Genomic DNA, 6,000 nt, shown 5'->3' with positions numbered 1-6,000 from the left:
CATCAGTTATGAAGGTTAGAACCTTATCCTCATCATCATCTTCATCTTCACTTTCATCTTCATCTTCAGAGTCCTCAATCTCTTCCTCTATACCCTTAAGAGCCAAGTTTTTACTCTTTCCACCTTTTCCCATTGAGCCTAATCCCATCTCATAGGTTTGAAGGTTCCCTACAAGCTTAGTCAAAGGAAGTTGATCAATGTCCTTCACTTCCTCAATGGCAGTGATCATGGCATGGAATCTTTCATGTAAGGACCTAAGGATTTTCCTCACAATTTTGGATTCTGCTATAGATTCTCTAAGGTTGAAAGTAGAATTCACAATATCCATGAGTTTAGCATAGAACTCATCAAAGGTCTCATCCTCCTCCATCCTTATTTCTTCAAAACTACTAGTGAGTCTTTGAAGTTTCACAATCTTTATTGTCTTGGTACCTTTATAGGTGATCTCAAGAATAGTCCATGCTTCCTTAGCAACTTCTATGGATGATATTTTTTTGAATTCCTCATTGGTCACCCCATAAAACAAAGCTTTCAAGGCCCTACTGTTGAAATTTTCCGATATGATTGTTACATCATTCTAATCCACTAGCACTTCCTTTGGCTTAATCCAGCCAACTTCAATAGCTTGCCATACCTGTTCACTTAGAGCCTGCAAAAAAACTTTCATACGAACTTTCTAGTATGCATAATTAGTTCCATCAAATAAACGAGGAATCAAAAGAGATTGTCCATGATCTATGACAACAGGGGTCAAGGATCACACTCAGGAAATTAATCCAATCAGAGTGTACCTGCTCTGATACCACTTGTTGGGAAATTTAGACCCCGGTTGATAGAATTAAAAAATTTTAAACCTAAGTTGTTAATTAGATTTATTATGAATAAAACTTGTTAAAACAAACAAACATCAATATCATGTCAAAATCATGCAGCGGAAAAATAAATAAGACAAGATATGATGACCTAGGAAAACCAATGAAACAAACTAGTTTCACAGTAAAAAACCTGGGGGGAAATCTTCCCGAAAAGCAATTCACTATAGTAAAGAGAAGTTTTAGATCTAGTACAAAACCTTTGTCCCTAGACTCTACAATCCCCATAGATGAACTCACAGTAGAAACCTTCTACCGCTTCAGAACCTCTGAACTCTTCAATATATGAACGCCACCCTTTTTGCATGGATCCCAGTACGTGACTAACCAATGATGCACGGCTCCTAGTACGTGACTAACACACCAGCTTGAAGAAGATTGTTGGCTGCAAAGTTCTTCACTTCATCAACAATAAAGATCAAGAAGCACTTGGTTACAAAACCCTAAGGAGCAAAGACGCAGTAGCTTCTTTCAGAAAGAACAAGGCATCGGTCACCTTTTGCATATGTTCTCCTTGTATTCTCTTATGTGACAGCCTCTAAAATAAGCCTTATATAGGTCTAGGGTTGTGAGAAAAGAAACCTTACACATACATGTCAACATGGGCTGAAAATCAGATCTGAAAATCTGAATTTCCGTAACCTCGATCGATCGAGAGGTGTCGAGCTTTAAACTTCGACAGATACAGCTATCGAGGAGGTATCGATCAGGTGTTGAGGGGACAGAAATTTTCTCTATCGATCGACCTAGCTATCGAGAGGTGTCGAGATTGTGATAAGAAGCAACTGAAGAGCTCGACAGATAAGCCAGGTGTTGAGAGGTGTCGAGCAGCTATCGAGCATTAAAATTCAGCACTTTCTCACTTGATTCTTGGACAGAATTTGCATGGCTTTAACACTTGAACTTGAAATAAGGTTTCTTGAAGTATTAAACACATCCTAAATCTACCCAAATACAAGTAAAATACGTTTTTTCAAAGAATTAGTCAATTACATAAAATATTGACATATGTTCCTAACAAGTGAATCACATATGTCCTAACAGTCGTGTCACTTTAACCGTCTTCTTTTGCAGTTCGCGAAAGTCCACAAGTCCCTCTCGAAGAGTGGAGTTTTCTGGAGAGAATTTTTCACAAGTCCAAGCTAGAGGAGAGGACGTGGGAAAAGTTGGTCACATTAAACACTATCCACTGGTACTACAACAGACCAGAGCCAATTCCAGCTACCTATCGATACGACGCTCAAGTTCGCCAACGTTAGTTTGTCGCCCTATCTTTGGGTTTCTTGGTTTGTAAGCTTTAACCATTCGTCTTCCCTTATGTAGAAATGGATGCTGCCAAGAGAAGGGTTGTCATCAAACAACAGGCAGCCAAAAAGAAAGAGATGGAAGGACAACAACCTAAGGAAATGGGTTCATCCAACCCGTCCACAAAAAGAAAACTGCCGGAGAAGCGAGGTCGTCTCCCCAAGAAGCCTAAAACCATTCTAGAGCCCATCGTGGGACTAGAGGTCGAGAGCAGGAAGATGGTTACTCCTGCCAAGCATGGAGCAGGAAAGGGTTTAATGAAGGGCCCGTCTACCACCCAAGAGAAGCCATCCATCCTCCTCCGTGAGAATTCCAAATATGCTTTAGAGAAACTTTCGTCCATCATATCGTCCGACGACTATGAGGATTTAAGCAACCATGCCACAGAAGCCATGGGAGAGATGGGGCTCTTTTGTATTGCTTAGGTAAGTCATGCCGTCCACTTTCTATCCTTCCCGTTCACTTACCTCCGTCACTAATAACCTTTGTTTTCAAGTTATGGTGATGATGAAGGGGCTGATGAGACAGTGTCTGAACCATGAGACGGCGCTGGACCGTGTAAAGGCGAGGGCCAACGAGATGGAGGACGAGTTGAACACTCTCAAGGCTTGGAAAGTTGGCATGGAGAAAAAATTTGCTACGTCGGAGAAAGTCAGGAAAGAGCTTGAGGAACATATGGAGACGATGAGGAAAGTCCTGGAGGATAAGGAGAAAGAGATCAAGGATGCCAAGGACCAACTCCGTCAGGCGAAGGAGGCAGTGATCCGTGAATATCACGACTCTAACGCCTTCCTATAGGAGCTCGAGACCTCTTATGCGGATGGTTTTGATGACGCTGTCCGTCAAGCCAAGAAAGCTTATCCTGACCTTGACTTTTCTCAACTCAACATTAATACACAAGCCCAAGCTACTGCTCAACCCTTCGCCTCTGAGAGTGCGGATGATCTATTTGCTGATGATGCAGCCTTTGGCGACGGAGAGTCAGCTCCTGTTGAAAACCAAGCCCAGCCCGTCGGTGATGATGCCCGTCAGCCCGTGATTGTTCAAGAGAATGTTGAAAATACCCCCCCTCATCAGTAAATTTATTTTTTATTTTTTATTTTTTATAGAATTGTAACTATTTGGGGAACAACCTTTTAACTTTATCTGTCATTTATGGCATGTAAAACATTCCCTTTTAAGGGCTTTAAGTAATATTTACTTGTTCTATTGTTTGTCTTTTAGATGGATCTGTCCTCTGATGAATGTGTAGTGTCAATTTTAATTTTATGTTGAACCTTTAATAGGGATCTTATAACTATTCTCTTCAAGGGGGTCCGTTCACTTGCGGACTAGTGAGGAACATTCAACTTTAGGTCCTTCAGGATGAGCCCGTCCACTCATTAAGGTTCTTCAGGATGATCCTGTCCACTCAATGACTAGTAATATTAATCCAACTATGAGTTGGATCCGTCCACTATAAGGGCTTTTTGAATTTTTAGATGGAGTCTATCCAGTTGATCTTACAATTTAAATCCGTCCACTATAAGGATCAATTGTGGATTGAGGTAAATCAATTTTATGTTGGGTCCATTCACTAAATGGACCTTATAGTTTTCATCCTTTAGGGTGAGTCTGTCCATTCATGGGATAGTATCATTAACCTAACCTTAAATTTTATCCATCCATTGTATGGACTTTATAGTTATCATCCTTTAGGATGAGTCCGTCCACTTGTGGACTAGAAGTATTAATTTGAATCAATCTACTTATGGACTTGCAATATTAATCCAACTTAAGTTGGATCCGTTCATTGTATGGACTTTATAGTTATCCTTTAGGATGAGTCCGTCCACTTGTGGACTAGAAATATTAATCTAAATCCGTCCACTTATGGACTAGTAATTTTAATCCAGCCTTAAGTTGGATCCGTCCATTGTATGGACTTTATAGTATTCATCCTTTAGGATGAGTCCGTCCACATGTGGACCTGAATAATTTGTCCTTTTCAAGGACTTCAGAATATTTCAACCTCCTGGGTTGAACCATTCATTTTATTGGAATTCGTGGTAGATCTATCCACTTGTTGGACTAATACTTTCACCCTCCTAGGATGAATTCATCCATTTTATGGACTTGATAAAATTTTGTAGAAAAAACACTAGTTATATCTGAATACTCCTCTTATTATAGTCATTTATTCATAGGAGAGTAATTTCTCCAAGGAGAAGCTTAAAAAGATACTTAAAAAAGCATTGTAGCAAAATAAATTGTCTAAATAGTGAACTAAAAAACTGGAAAAATGTAGCAAAAAATTTAACTAAAAAGTAAATTGGAGGTCTGGTGGATGTTGCTTTTCGCTTCGTTATCTCTACTGGTAGTACTTTCGTAAGTGCTCAGCGTTCCATGGATGTTGCAATTCTCACCCATCTAGTGTCTCAAGGTGGTAGGTGCCTTTTCTTTGCCATGATGTGACTCTATAAGGCCCTTCCCAATTAGGGTCAAGCTTTCCTTAGGTAGGATCCTTAGCTGCTCCCATTACCTTCCTTAAACCAAGGTCTCCGACCTGGAAGTCTCTGTGTTTGACTTTGGAGTTGTAGTGCTTCGCCATGAGGTTCTAGTATTGTGCCAACCTTTGCTCAGTTGTTGCCTGGACCTCGTCTACTAGGTCAAGTTGCAGGCGTATGGCTTCATCATTCTTATTCTCGTCATAGTTCTCTACCCGGTAGCTTGTGAGCCCTACTTCTGCTGGGATGACTGCCTCGCTTCTATATGCTAGTCGAAATGGTGTTTCCCCTGTAGGTGTCCTCGCTATTGTTCAGTATGCCCATAAAACACTTGGTAGTTTGTTTGGCCATATACCCTTTGCCCCCTTGAGCCAAGTCTTGATGATCTCGAGCAAGGATAGGTTTGTAACTTCAACCTGTCCATTGGCTTGTGGGTGGGCGGGTGACGAGTAGTAGTTTTTGATTCCTAGTTCCGAACAGAAATCTCTGAACACGCTGTTGTTGAACTGCTTTTCATTGTTCGAAACAAGCACCTGGGTATCCCGTATCTACAAATGATATTCTTTCAGACAAAATTCCGAATATTCTTCTCTATGATAGTGGCTAAGGTTTCTACTTCCACCCATTTGGTGAAGTAATTGATGCCAACCACTAGAAACTTCAGCTACCTGACTGCTATTGGGAAAGGACCCATGATATCTAATCCTCATTGAGCAAACGGCCACGGGGCCGTCATAGGGGTGAGTTCCTCGGATGATTGTCTGATGATATTGCCGAATCTCTAGCATTTGTCGCAAGCTTTGACATAAGTTTGCGCATCCTTCTGCATAGTAGGCCAGTAGTATCCTACTCGAATCAACTTGTTCACCAACGATTGTACCCCCGAATGGTTTCTGCAGATCCCTTCGTGGACCTCTCTCATGACGTAATCTGCCTCCTCGGGGCCCAAACACCTTAGGTACAAGCTGGTGAAACCTCTTTTGTATAAGACGTCTTTTATTAGAACAAATCACGATGCTTGGACCTTCAATTTTCTGGCGGCGTCCTTCCCATCCGGTAGCATGCCGTTCCTTAGGTAGAAGACTAATGGCGTGGTCCAGTTGCTTTAGCACCTATCTCCTGCACACTCGTAACATCATCTATGAGTGAAGAGATTTGGACGAAGGATAGTACCTGATCAGGGACGAGTATGTATTTTGCTGAGGCGGCCTTAGCTAGACGATCAGCACATTCGTTCTCCTCCCTTAGGATTTGGACAAATTTGATTTGGAGATCGCCGATTCGACCCTTCAACTCCTCAAGGTACTTCTTCATTCTTTCGTTCTTGCATTCGTAGT

This window comes from Quercus robur, chromosome 5, assembly GCF_932294415.1.
Source record: "Quercus robur chromosome 5, dhQueRobu3.1, whole genome shotgun sequence".
Lineage (NCBI taxonomy): Eukaryota > Viridiplantae > Streptophyta > Magnoliopsida > Fagales > Fagaceae > Quercus > Quercus robur.
This window is presented reverse-complemented; position numbering follows the sequence as displayed.